The 15,112-nt window shown below is 41.4% G+C and overlaps 1 protein-coding gene across 10 annotated transcripts in view; it reads right to left on the reverse strand.

Annotated features, from left to right (window-relative positions):
* The window catches only part of nrcama (neuronal cell adhesion molecule a), a 421,555-nt gene that overhangs the window by 253,913 nt on the left and 152,530 nt on the right, over window positions 1–15,112 (reverse strand). For all 10 annotated transcript variants that reach the window (XM_072267965.1, XM_072267972.1, XM_072267976.1 and 7 more), the window contains one exon: window positions 2,513–2,589. The gene's annotated coding sequence lies outside the window, so the exon portion shown is untranslated. The remainder of the gene's footprint in view (window positions 1–2,512; window positions 2,590–15,112) is intronic.

Here is a 15,112-nt window from a genome sequence, read left to right on the forward strand (position 1 = left end):
TTTCGATACGTGTACCCTTAGACATTAAACTCAGCTATAATCTTCTTTCAGCCATGATTCAGTGATGCCTACAATATCATAATCTGCTAACCCGCAACTGAGCTGCAAGTTCATCTACCTTATTCCGTATACTGCACACATTCAAATATTCACTTTCGCATTGTCCTGTACTCACCCTTTTCGATTTTGTTCACCTTTTACATTGCAACTCATTCTGTTAACTGCAATTTTGCCCCCATCAACAGCCTCTCCTCACTACTCATTGCCCGTTTGTAAACCAGCTACCTCACCTTCTGCACTATTATCCGCCTTTCCTATGATACCTCTATGATACATCTAAAATGTAGATAAATTGTGCAAAAATAGTGAGGTAATGTTTATAGATTCATGCACCATTCAGAAGTCCGATACCAGAAGAAGCTGTTCCAAATAAGTTATGTCTTCAGGCTCCAGTACCTCTTCTCTGATGGTTACAACCAATTCTCATGCATAAAAGTAGAAAATGGCCAAAATACCCGAGAAAATATTCAAAATAAATTTTATTATCAGAGCACATATATGGCACCACATACAGCCATGAGATTCATTTTTGATGAGAGAACGTTTGTGGTGTGAGAAAAACAATTTACATTTCGGATAAATGACCTTTAATCAGTGGTCACTGACCTGAAGCATTAACTCTGTTGCTCTCACCCTAGGTGCCGACTGCCCGGCTGAGTGCTTCCTGTTTTTATTTCAGATTTCAAGCACAAATGATTTCTGTGCTTTTCAATAACTTACTGTGTTACTTGTACCACTTCCACTATTTCTTCCCAGGCAAAAAAAAACCTCCTTAATGGTATTGGGTTGGCAGCAATAATGACCGCCTTCAGAAGCGACTTGCAAGTTAGTAAAAGTCCAGGAATGATTACAGTTGAAATCTGTATATAATTTGTGCATTTGCACGACGTTACCATTCCCGTTCCTGTTCCTTTACAGAGCTGTTAACTCAGTTATTTGAATGTTAAAATAGTTATCAGTTATGAATACAACAGCATGGATTTTTCAGGCCTTTCCCATTTTGTGCTGGGCTCGTGGCCAAGTGGTTAAGGCGTTCGTCTAGTGATCTGAAGGTCGCTAATTCGAGCCTCAGCTGTGGCAAAATACTGAGTATTTGTGTACTTCAGTACTTGTGTCCTTGAGCAGGGTACGTAATCACACATTACTCTAGTGTCTGTGCAAGGAGTGGCACCCCACAGACTTCCAATCTGCGCCTTGCAAGGCATGAAAATACCCAACCCAGGCCTCTCATGGTCTGAGCCGACATTCCCTCCCCTCCTACCTATATACATAAAAATATGTCCTCAAGCATTCACCAAGCCCTCAAATGTAAATGCAGATATGCTTTGAATGAATTAAATCATGTACACAAAATATTTTCAATTCATCAATGTGATTGTGCACAACACTTTTGGCTAATTCTCCACAAAAACTCAATCATCCACCCAACTAATGAAAATACTCCATCATTGTTGGTTGTTTCAAGTTCAACAACTCTGTCCATTCTCTCTCTGCTATTATTTCAAACACCCAACAACACAGCAAACTGGAAGTACAACAGTGTCATCATTTCCTGCACTGCACAAATCTTAACAAATTTATTGCAACCAACATAAAGGACTGCCACCCATCCAGGCCAAGTTCTCTTCTCGCCACTTCCATCAAGAAGGTGGTACAGAAGCCTCAGGACTCACACCATCAGGTTTAGGAACAGTTATTACTTCTCAGCCACCAGGCTCTTGAATCAAAGGGGATAACTTCATACAGCTTCACTTGTCTCATCTCTGAACTGTTTCCATACCCTATGGACTCACTTCCAAGGACTCTTCGTTGCATTTCCTCGATTTTTATTGCTTTTTTTTCTCTTTTGTATTTGCACAGTTTCTTGTCTTTTGTACATTGGTTGTTTGTCCGCCCTATTGAGTGCAGTATTTCAGTGATTGTATTATGGTTCTTGCATTTAATGAAAATGCCCGTAAGAAACTGAATCTTAGGGTTGCATATGGTGACAAACACATACCTTGATAAAGAACTTACTTTGAACTTAAAAAAAAACAATCAAGCCAATCATGATGGAGCAGACTAGAGAGGTCAAGTGGCCTAATTCTGCTCCCCTATCTTATGGGTCTTCACTGCACATGGCAATTTATTTATTATTTCGAGACACAGCACGTTAACATGGCCTTCAAGCCCAACAAGCCTATATGTAATCTTTGGAATGTGGGAGGAAACCAGAGCTGCTGGAAGAAACCTAATAGTGACAGAGAGAATGTACGAACTCCTTACAGACAGCATCAGGAATTGAACCTAGGTTGCTGGTACTATAATAACGTTATACTATCTGCTATGCTACTGTGCCTCCCAGATTCGACACATCCAGAGACGTTCAACCAAAGCTTTCAAATGAAGTTGTTACTCTTTCTTACACTGACTGTAATGGTGCATGGGATGGAAAGTATGTATGCACACTTACCCCAAGCTTCACAGGTTCTGCTGTACATCCAGTCAAAAGCACCGCTTGCGGACGCTGCTCATGTTAATTCAAAGAGCCTGTAAAAAGAAGCACAAAATGTTAAGGCAGAACAGATTTTTTTTTAAAGAAAGTAACTCAGTTATTTACCCCCAGTGGAAGATGATTTCTAGGTGAGCTGCCAGTTTCTGTCAGAAATCTACCTCCTGGATATCAGAAATCCCCAAGAGAGTGATGGGGAAATAAAATGCCAAATGTACTGACATTAGCATTTAGTTAATAGATCTGTTTTTTGACATTTCTCCTCCCCACTTCTCCTTCTGCTGTAATACGGGGAGTTTCATGATGAATTGGAAGCCATCTCTCTTCTCCTTTACTGTCACTCTCTAATTAATGGACCATGTAGTTTCATCTTTCCTCCCACTTAAAAAGATGTCCATAGTGCAGCAGTCACATCTGCACTGTATATCTATCACTGGGACTTAGATTCATCCTAAGGGATGCCTTTGCAAGCTCACAAAAATGAAAAAAAAATTCTGCTCCAAACCAATCTTGTATCCAGAATCTAAGTACATTTTCCTCATGTCCAATGTCTTAACTGATAAAGCAATGTTGCAATAACAAAATCACTATCAGCGTATACTCTGTGGAGGAAGGAATCTTTCTCCACTCGAACACTTGATTGCATTGTGTAAAAACATCAAATTAATTCTAATAAGGATCTAAAGTCCAACTGTCCTCTGGGAAGTTGGGATTTGCAATGTAACACAGGCTCAAGAATTAATCCCACTTCCACCTTCTTGGAAAAGGAGTGAGAACAAAACCATGCTAATGGTAAGCCAGCTTACCAACAAAATGACCAACAAAACTCACAACAAGCCATGCTAGTTAGCACCTCTAATAATCAAAATGGCCAAGTTCCCAAAGACACTGCTGCCACACGAGCTCTATAGCTGGTGGTGAGAAAAACATGGGCTCTTGCCTCAACGTCGGCTAAATAGCCTCTTGAACTAAGCCCATTAATCCATGTGTTGAAGGTGAGTCTGCCCCTATTGGTAGGAGTGACCATTGCCAATCCTCATGACGAGAGGGCATATAATACAGCAAAAAATAATGGGAAATTAAGAGGACTGGGAAGCTTTTAAAAGCCAATTGAAGACAACTAAAAAGGCTATAAAGAGAGAAAAGATGAAATAGAAAGGTGAGCTAGCTAATAATATAAAAGAGGATATCAAAAGTTTTTACAGATATATAAAGACTAAAAGAGAGGCGAATGTGGATATCGGACTGCTGGAAAATGACAATGGAGAGGCAGTAATGGGGGACAAAGAAATGGCAGCCGAACTAAATAAATATATTTGTGTCATTCTTCACTGTAGAATACACCAGCAGTATGCCAGAAATTTGAGAGTGTCAGGGGGCAGCAGTGAGTGTAGTTGCTATTACTAAGGAAAAGGTGTTTGGGAAGGTGAAAGGTCTGAAGATAGATATGTTACTTGGATCTAATGGACTGCACCCCAGAGTTCTGAAAGAGATAACTGAAGAGATTGCAGAGGCATTAGTGGTGAGCTTCCAAGAATCACTAGATTACTGGAATGGTTCCAGAAGACTGGAAAATGGCAAATGTCACTGCATTCTTTAAGGAGGGAGGAAGGCAGGAGAAAGAAAATAATAGCCTGACTTCAATAGTTGGGGAGATGTTGGAGTCCTTTACTAAAGTTGAGATTTTGGGGTACTTGAAGGTACATGATAAAACAGGGCAAACTCAGCATGGTTTCCTTAAGGGGAAACATTGTCTGACCAATCTGTTGGAATCCTTGACGTAAATAATAAGCAGGATAGACAAAGGAGAGTTGGGATGCTTACTTGGTTTTCAGAAGACCTTTAACAAGGTGCAGCACATGAAACTGCTTAACAAGATGAGAGCCCATGGTATTACAAGAAGGATACTAGCAAGGATAGATGATCAACTGATTGACAGGAGGCAAAGAGTGGAAATACAGTGAACTTTTTTCTGGTTGGTTGTTAGTAACTAGTGGTGTTCTGCAGCGGTCAGTGTTGGGACTGCTTCATTTCGCATCTATGTCAATGATTTGGATGATAGAATTAATGGTTTTGTGGCCAAGTTTGTGGACAGTAAGAAGACAGGGGAAGGGCAGGTAGTGTTGAGGAAGCAGAGACTCTGCAGAAGGATTTAGATTGGAAGAATGGGGAGAAAATTACCAGAAGTTAGTGAAATCAATGCTCATGCCATCAGGTTGGAAGCTACCCAAATGGAATATGAGGTGATGCTCCTCCAACCTGAGAGTGGCTTCATCATGGCAGTAAAGGAGGCCATAGACTTGAAAGTCGGAATGGGAAAGGGAAGTAGAATTTTTGAAGGAAATGACGTTTACACCAGAGGGGTTTCACAGGATGAATGCCAACTATACCCAGCCTATCTACTTACATACTTAGCAGCATTCCTCCTGGTGAATCCTTCATATTTACCATCCTGGATGGGATGGGAGAGAGGGCTGATTGGTGAACCATGGACTGGAACATTAAGTAGTCTGACTCTGTAAGTGTCGTGGCTAGTTCACACCAGAGGCTTTAATAACCAACAGCAATGACTCACCTCCTAAAACCACACCACTGTAGAAGGCAACCTGTCAGGAGTGTGATGGGACACTATCCACTCATCTGAATGAGCGCAGTTTCACTAGTAGCTAACAAGTTTGTCAACATACAGGACAAAGCAGTTTACTTGGATGGCATTGCAAATCATGGCCCTGAATAACCACTTCCTCCATCACTTCACAGAGGGCATAAACACTGAAATGGACTGCAACAACTCGATGCAAATCTTTCAATAGCATTTCACACCCATAACTTCACAGTAGAGCACTTCTATCACAAACTACTTCACACACTAAGTCGCACACCACTGTGTACTGGGAACAAACAGTGTCCCATCACCATGGGCTGTGACCTGGGTGATGCAAGAGCAGAGTACCAATGAAAACTGTTACCCACTGTCCATCTTATTTCCTGCAGTTTATCAGTCTGAACGTAAAGAATTTGCTTTTTTTTTTAAAAGAAAAAGAAACAGCAATCCTCTTTTAAAAGTCCTTATTTGCTCTGGTTTCAACACCACAGGACAGAAGTTGAAAACTGCATCCAAAACAGCACTTGTGTGAATCTCCATAGAGAACTGTGACTACAGCAAAACAGCCTGATGGGCTGGCCTCCTCACAATAGATACAGTTATAAAATCCTCCTCCTTTGAATCCTCAATAGCTTCCATGCGGAACCAAAGAGGACTCTCCAGGAAGGAGAGAGGTTCCTGAAAGGGGACTGTAATGAGGGAGGGATGGAGGGAGTCTTCCTTTGTGCTTGATGTGGACTATTGTTATTCTAACTGAAAAGAGACGACTTGAGCTCTGATGTGAGAAGCATCGGAGGAAAGCAAGGTGGGGGTGGGGTGACAGAAGGGAATTAAATTCGAACATCTGGATATGTAGTCGGACCGAATTGACAGGGGGAGTCACGTGAGGAAGGTCATGAATACGTTGCTTCCCCTGACTAAGATCCATTGCTGTACCACAACTACAGGCTTTACTCTTTCTGAAGATTGTAACCCCATTAACCTTACAAAATTCCAGAGAGAGTGGATCAATCTGATGGCTTTAATTTCCTTGCTAAGACACTAGCTGCAAGTCAATTACCAGTTAAGATATAAAAAGATGCAAAAATTGAAAGCAAGCTGAAATGATAAATTATGACTTCTCATTTATAAAGCTATATTGTGCAATATAAAGTTAGATTGAATTGGAAATCAGTGAGTTCTTGTAACAAATGTTCACAAAGAACAAAAAGCAGACATCAGAGAAGGAAAGGAAGATTATCATCAGTTTTGCAATTGTATTCTTTAAAATATTATTTCCCAAATCTATGTTTAACTGCAATGTGCAAATACAGTTAGTGGCACAGTGGTGCAGCTCGTAGTGCCATTGCCTCACAACTCTGGCAGCCCAGGTTCAACCCTGGCGTCCGGCAGTGTACGTATGGAATTTGTATGTTTTTCCTGTGTCCATGCGGGAGTCCTCTGGTTCTCAAGTGCCCTCGACAATCTAAAAGAATGTGCCAGTTGGTGGACAATTGGCTACTGTTAATTACCCGTAGTGTGTTGATGAGTGGTTGATGGGAAAGTGAGGAGAACAAAATGTTTTACAAAAGGGTTAGAGCAAAACTGGGTGATCAGTGGTCAACAGAGACCCAGTGGGTCAAAGGGCCCGTTCTGCGACTCTACAAATAATCAGAATCACTGGTATATGCGGTGAAATTTGTTGTATTTGTGGCAACAGTACAATAACAGGAAAAAAACATGAATTAAAGTGTATATATATATTTATATATATTAACTAGTTAAATTAAATAAGCAGTGCAAGAATATAAATAAGAGTGGTGAGGTAGTGTTCATGGGTTCAATGTCCATTCAGAAATTGAACAGCAGAGAGGGAAAGCGGTTCCTGAATTTTTAAGCATGTGCCTCCAGGCACCTGTACCTCCTTCCTGATGGTAGCAATGAGAACAGATTAAGTCCTGGATGATTGGAGTCCTTAATGATGGATGCTGCCTTTTTGAGGTGTCGCTCCTTAAAGATATTCTGGATACCACGGAGGCGAGTGCCCATGATGGGGCTGACTAAGTTTACAACCCTCTTCAGCTTATTTCAATCCTGTGCAGTAGCCCCCACCACCCATACCAGACAGTGATGCAGCCAGTTAGAATGCCTTCCACAGTACATCTGTGGAAATTGCGACTGTCTTTGGAGAGACAGCAAATAACAAGGAAGAGCACAGCAAAGCCTAAACTTACACAACCACAGAATGCACGTGCATACACGACAAGTTTTAGCTCTATTCTGGCTAGACCCTTGTGGTAGCATGTGTGGACATACAACAACAGCTTTTACACGGAGCAACTCAACCAGCACAGAACAATAATCCAAATTCAGTGACAAAAGGCTGTCAACCTGAAATGTTAGTTTTGCTTTTCTCTGCCCTGAAACTGTTTAATCTGCAGTGCCCGTCCAGCATTTCACCATTTTATCTCAGAGCAAAAGCAACAAGCTCAAGGGTCTAAATTGCCACATCTTGCTTCCACCTCCCCAAAACTTCAGATTTTTCTATGTGATTCAGAGATCAGCTGCCCCATCTTGGCCTTTCTCCAACAGACCAATGGAGAGGTCATCCAGCAGCATCTAATTCATCCAACTTTATGTTCCATTACTTCACCTTAACAAATTTAAACCACCTCGACAAATTCAAAACACCTCCTCCAGCTTGACCAATGGTTCATCTCAGGGAGCAAGAACCATTGGACAACAAGTCTAGAGTCATCTGGATATAAAACAGCATCAGCTCATACTATTCAATAGAGCATGCATTGTTTTAGTGATGTCCTCAAGCAAGTCAGGGCGACTCTCAAACCGAATACTTTGGGGTGCTGCTTCACAGCAGTGAAGACCCGAGTTCAATCCTGATCCCTGGTGCTGTCTGTGATGTTTCTGTAGCTCTATCGGTTCACTCTGCTCCAGTTTTGTCCCACATCCCAACAATATAGGTCAGTAGGTTAATATGACTACTGTAAATTGGTCCAGGTCTGAGTGACTGGTGGAATCAGAGTGTTGATAGGAATATGGGAGAGTGAAATGGGATTAGTTTAGGATTAATGTAATGGGTGACTGATGGTCAGCATGGACTCAGTGAATCAAAGACCCTGCTTCCATGGTGTATCCCTCCATGACTGAGTTATAGCAGGATGCATTTACTTTTCCACATTGTATATAAAACAATAGCAGACAATCTCTTTAATTGCACATTTAGATTGAAGTCCACATCTGGCAACTGGCATGAACCATTCATTGCTCCTGTCAGTAAGTTATAATATTACTGAAAACACATAGAATGCATCTACTAATTTTGTCCATTTCAAATATGGAAACTTTGTCATATGACCAGCTCTTGTTGAGGTGGAGAACACATTCGAAGAACGCCAACATCCATAACACCCCCGTGATATCAATTCTTTTATGTTTCCTTTCCAAAGCAGAAGTGGGCACTGGTTGTAATGACTGAATATGAACAAAGAGGAAGTGGGCGCTGGTTATAACGACTGAATATGAACTACAGCAGTAATGCTGAACATAGAGCCATCATCGGTGTATCACGTTTAGCACATAACCAAGGATGAACATCTATCAACAAGTCTCTCTTGCCTTTGCCTTTCCTCCTTTAAACAATGTAATTTGCTTCCCTCCCCTTATTCAGCAGAATCCCCAAAACTCAGTCCTTTAAAGCTGGATGTTGCAAGTGGGAAACAAAACTCAGGACTTAAAGGACAAGCAGAAAAGGGAAAAGCCCCTCTGCATATTTTTATCCCTTCTCATCGCTGTTCCTGCGTTTGTTCGTGTTTAGTGCAGGCTGGGATGCGAAGAGAAGGCAACAATGGAGGAGTGCTATTTTGACATAACGCTGTCAGTCTGAAAGATTCGACACAAAAGCGCCATCCTTCAGTGGCTCCATAGAGTGGGGCACATAGAGCATTCCCCTTTCAGTTCACAGCTATGATCAATGGCCATTCGAAACTACTGAAAGCAACATGTACAACTATTTCTGAAGGCTTTATTGGAGCCCCGTTTATGCAAGGGCACAATTAAATCCTTTAGATGAACACACAAGATGTAACACTCTCAATCCTTGGCATTCTTGTGCTAAACTATTCTGCAACTCTTCTCCCAAGACACAAGCAATACCTGCCCATCACTTCATAGAAACATAGAAAACCTACAGCACAATACAGGCCCTTCAGTCAACAATGCTGTGCCGAACATGCACTTACTTTAGGAATTACCTACGGTTACCCATAGCCCTCTATTTTTCTAAGCTCCACTTCATTGTCAGGATACAGGAAAACATCAAGTAGAATACACAGTGCTTCGAAGATATTTCAACAGAAATAAAATATGTCTGTTCTTCCACAGAGTATCTACCTACTTCCCCCAGTGACTTGCTGTCATACAGATAAATGCCTGTGGAGCAACCTAGTGAACATTCTCAATATTGTCTCCAATGCAAATATGGAGACCAAAATTGTACACAATATCCAGTTGAAATGTAACATTTGTAGCAAAATTTCCCCATTTGTATACTCCAGCCTCTTGGCAATATAATGTAACATTCAATTTGCATTTTCTGTTTACCTGTGTCTGCATGTCAACTTTGTATTTCATGCACAAGGGCACACAGATCATCTCATACCACAACGCCTTTTAGTTTCGCCACTTTAACAAGTTTGTGATTTCTGTTCTTCTCACTGGAGAAGAAAACCGCACATTTTCTTAAATTATCCTTCAAGTGCCAGATGCTGAACATTGTGAGCATGCTATGCTGGCACCGAAATGGGTGGCAACGCTTGCGGACAGCCCTCAGCATATCCTTAGTTTGTGTTGGTTATCAACGCAAATGACACACTGCACTGCATTCTTCGATGTAGATGTGATAACTGAAGGGATATGAATCTGAGCATTTTGACAGCAGTGTCACATGCTCTGCGATTGCCATCGCATTGTCATTGGGCTATATACGCACTATGGGTGGTCTTGGGATCACCGAGAAAGCCTTAATCAAAAGGTCATAGGAACATTCCTGAAACAAAGAAAGCAGCCAGACTTCATTCTTAGAGGGCTTGAGTTACAAGGAAAAACTGGATAGGCCGGGACTAAACAAGGCTGACAGGTGACATTATACAGGCTTATAAAATTATGAGGGGAGCATAGATAAGATGAGTGGTCACCATCTTTTCCCCAGGATAGGGGAGTCTAAACTAGAGTGTAGTGGTTTATGGTGAGAGGAGAAAGATTTAAAGGTGATGTGAGGGGCAAGTTTTAGCACACAGAGGGTGGTGGATACATGGGACAAGTTTCCAGTGGAAGTGGTAGTGGCAGATATGATTACAATACTTAAAAGATATTTAGACAGTTACACGGATCAGAAAGGTTCAGAAGGATATAGGCCAAATGCAAGCAAATGGGACTTGCAGGGAGTCCTGGTTGGGCTGAAGGGCCGATTTCTGTGCTGTTTAACACTATGTCTTCCAGCTGAAATGTGCACACTCACCAGGTGAGGGAAGAGTTGAACTCAGCATTGATCCCTTATACACTTGACCACTCCAGGCAGAGTTGGCCTCTCTTAATGTAAAAATCAACCAAAGGAGAAACATCAGCACACAGGAGACAGAAGGGAAACTGAAGGCTTATTGAACATCAGTGGAAATATAGCTCAGATGGCAATTTTCACAACCTGGTCTCAGGCAACACCAGCTGTTACAGCGTAGAGCAAGCAATGAAAAACAACTCAGTGACTTGCTTGCCATTGCCATGGTTACGAGAGGTAGCTCCCAATGAATGCACAAGAAATCCCTGAAATGAGTGGTATATTTGCACAAAGATCACGTATCATCATCAGACCAGAACTACTTCAACCCATCCTTTAGTCAAAAAATACTCCACCGTGAAAAACTTTGGATTTGTTAACCATTTCGTTGACTCATTCATGGAAAGTATATCTATTGCTGCATTAGCTCGGTATGCAGTACAAATCTCAACCACTACAATCAAGGCTCCTTTTTTCACAGTGCCACTCCCAAAGAGAACAGGCATGTTTCTGCAACTTGTATATACAGTATAAGAGCAGTTCTGCCACTTCGTTATAGCACAGGGGCAGTTCTGTGCACGATGCCACTCCATTATAGTACAGGGGCAGTTCTGTGTACAAAGCCACTCCAATATAGCGCAGGGGCAGTTCTGTGTACCAAGCCACTCCATTATAGCGCAGGGACAGTTCTGTGTACCAAGCCACTCCATTATAGTACAGGGGCAGTTCTGTGTACAAAGCCACTCCATTATAGTACAGGGGCAGTTCTGTGTACAAAGCCACTCCATTATAGTACAGGGGCAGTTCTGTGTACAAAGCCACTCCATTATAGTACAGGGGCAGTTATGTGCACGATGCCACTCCATTATAGCACAGGGGCAGTTCCGTGCACAATGCCACTCCATTATACAAATATTTGTGGTACAGGGGCAGTCCTGTGTACAATGCCACTCCTACACTGTAAAAGGCCAGTTCATTGGCTATGTTTAAGAGGGAGTTAGATTTGGCCCTTGTGGCTACGGGCATCAGGGGGTATGGAGGGAAGGCTGGTGCAGGGTTCTGAGTTGGATGATCAGCCATGATCATAATAAATGGCGGTGCAGGCTCAAAGGGCCGAATGGCCTACTCCTGCACCTATTTTCTATGTTTCTATGTTACACAATAGATTTAGATTTATTTATCACGTATACATGGAAACATGGGTAGTTTACGCTAAAAAACACACCATATGATATGCTGGGGACAGCCCACAAGTGTCACCACACATTCTGACGTAAATATAGTATGCCCACAATGTCCAGCAGTACAGGGACCGTACTATCCACAATGCCGGGGTGCTAAGGAGGATGAGCAAATGGACTCTGACACCATGGCACAGGAAGTCATTCAGGCTGGCCTATTAAGACTGTAGTTCTAATGTGGTATATAATGGTTGATAAACACTGTCCAGTGAAGCCAGGGGAATGAACCAACGGTTCTGTGAACCATCTGGCATGAAGGTGAGGGACAACTACTCTGAACCGGGGTGGGGGGGGGGAGGAAAATTATGTGAGGGTGGGAGAATCCAGTTTTGTTCTGTGTGGGTACCATCAAAACAGTGGAATAAGGAAGTGGCTCTTCTGAAAGAATTTGTGCAGACTCACTAAGGTAATAACTCTAGATTTTAATCTGAGCCATGAGCAAACTGGCACAGGATTTAATATATCAGAGATGAATACATAGCCCAACACTAATCTGGGAGAAATGGGTATCAATTTGTGGGCCACTTTGAAGAAGAGAGTGTAAGTGAATTAAGTAACAGAAATAAACAAGACTTCAAACTAAATAAGGGAGAAATGAGCCACTGAAAGTAAATCTCAATTGCAGAGAAGAGCAACAGGAAGCAGAGCAGAAAATGATTAGGGTAGGGATAATCGGACTGCATCAGGAAAAAAAAACAGTAATATCTGCTACAAATATTTTTTTAATTAATACATTGGGTCTAAGTAAGAAAATAGAAATAAAGATAAAGAAAATGAGATTCTGCTGCAGCTCTATAAAATTCTGGTTTGACTACACTTGGAATATTGTGTTCAGTTATGGTCGCTTCATTAATAAGAAGGATGTAGAAGCTTTAGAGATGCTGAAAAAGAAATTTACCAGGATGCTGCCTGGATTGTACAGCACGCCTTAGGAGGATAGCTGAGCAATAGGTGGTAAGAAGTGACTGGATAGAGGTGTTCAAGATGATAAGTGGCATAGATCAAGTAGACAGTCAGAGACTTTTTTCCAAGATAGAAATGGCTAATACCAGGAGGCATAATTTTAAGGTGACTGAAGCAAAGTATAGGGGGATGTCAGAGGTAGGTTTATTACACAGAGAATGGTGGGTGTATTAGTAGCAGATACACTCAGGACATTTTAAAGACTCTTAGATAGGCACATGGATGATAGAATAATAGAGGGTTGTATAGGAAGGAAGGGTTAGATTGATCTTAGAATAAGTTAAAGGGTTGACACATCGTGAGTGAAGGGCCTGTACTGTGCGGTAATGTTGTATATCTACACTAAAATATTAAAACATTAAAAATTTAGGAGGTACTTAAGTAGGCAAGGCATATAGAAGGATACAGATCCAATACAGGGAAATAGGATTAGTGCAGGTGGGCATTAAGGTCAGCACAGACATGGTGAGCTGAAAGAGCCACCTCTGTGCTGTACAACTCCATGAATGTATAGGTACAGTTCAGGATTCTGTATCCCAGGATAGAGTCGCCTAAAACTAGAGGGCTTAGGTTTCTGTGAGAATTCATAACAAGGTGGATGAATTAGCAGCACAAATAGGTGGTAATAGATACAATGTGACTGCCTTAATGGAGACTGCTGAATGGAGACTGATACTGGCAGTGGAACATACAGAGATGGTCATGACCCACCCAGCCAACACACTTGTCGTCCCTCTTCCCTGCGGGGGAAGGCTCAGGAGCTTGAAGACTCGTATGGCCAGATTTGGGAACAGCTTCTTTCCAACTGTGATAAGACTGCTGAAGGGATCCTAACCCGGATCTGAGCCATACCCTCCAAATATCCGGACCTGCCTCTCGGTTTTTTTTGCACCACCTTACTTTCCATTTTTCTGTTTTCTATTTATGATTTATAATTTAACTTTTTAATATTTACTATCGATTTGTAATCCAGGAAGCAGGAAGCGCAGAATCATATATCGCTGTGATGATTGTACGTTCTAGTATCAATTGTTTGGCGACAATAAAGTATAAAGTATCTCTAGGAAGGACTGTTGGGAAGGCACTGCGAATCTTCAGAAGGTGAAGTGGTAGAATGAAGCTCAACAGTCATTAAATCCCTACTTTTGGTTTCAGCCAACAGAGAACATAGAAAGGCTCCCACTTAGAAGTAATTGGTAATGAAAACAGGTATTGATATCCTTGACAGAAAGCACTAATCCATCATCTTAAGTACTTTAAATGTTTTCTTGCTCCCTTTCAAGACCCAGTACAGTCACCTTGAAGATCTTGAAGATGTACATTAATCCATATACCACAGTGCACTACTGGGCTGCGATTTTAATTCCAGAGGGCAATTTCTCTCCCTGGACAAATATTCATGAGCATGGAATGTATTGTGGGAGGGGGGGGGGGGGGGCAGGCAAGCTTGTTGCCAGCAAGGTTCTAGCGAAATTATTCTGCTTTTTTCACACAGAAGGTTGAGTTTATAATTGGAGCAAACACTCTAAACTTTTCATAAAAATACAGTGGACTATGAATCATAAATGATCTGAGAATGTGCATTTAGCCAGTGTTGCAGCGTGCATAGTAAGGTGCATTGCACAGATATTGAATGGAGTGCTTGCTCTTGTTTTGTACAAAGGTTCACAGTCAGTTCACTTCACCACCCACATGGCTTTACATAATCAAATTCAAACAGATTTTTTGTACACAAGCTCCCATTGCTGCAGAGAGCAGTGTTAGCAGGAGAAAGTTGTATCAATTAGCTGACAGATTAGGGGTTGTGAGAGAAGAATATCTCAAAGTTCAAATTAAATTTATTATCAAAGTACGCACATCTATCACCAGATATATATTCATTTTCTTCCGGGTAGTCACAATAGGACAACAAAATACAACAGAATCAATGAAAATCTACATATAAACAAAGACAAACATAACCGTAACCAATGAGCAAAATAAGACAAACTGCAAAAACAAAAATAAGAAACAAATAATAAATATATATATACACACACACACACACACACACACACACACAGTGGCAGGAAAAAAATTTGGGCACCCCTGGTCAAGATTTCTGTTACTGTGAATAGCTAAGCGAGTAAAAGATGAATTGATTTCCAAAAAGCATAAAATTAAAGATGACACATCTTTTAAATATTTTAAGCAAAATTATT

The sequence above is a fragment of the Mobula birostris genome, chromosome 9 (genome assembly GCF_030028105.1).
Source record: "Mobula birostris isolate sMobBir1 chromosome 9, sMobBir1.hap1, whole genome shotgun sequence".
Taxonomy (NCBI): domain Eukaryota; kingdom Metazoa; phylum Chordata; class Chondrichthyes; order Myliobatiformes; family Myliobatidae; genus Mobula; species Mobula birostris.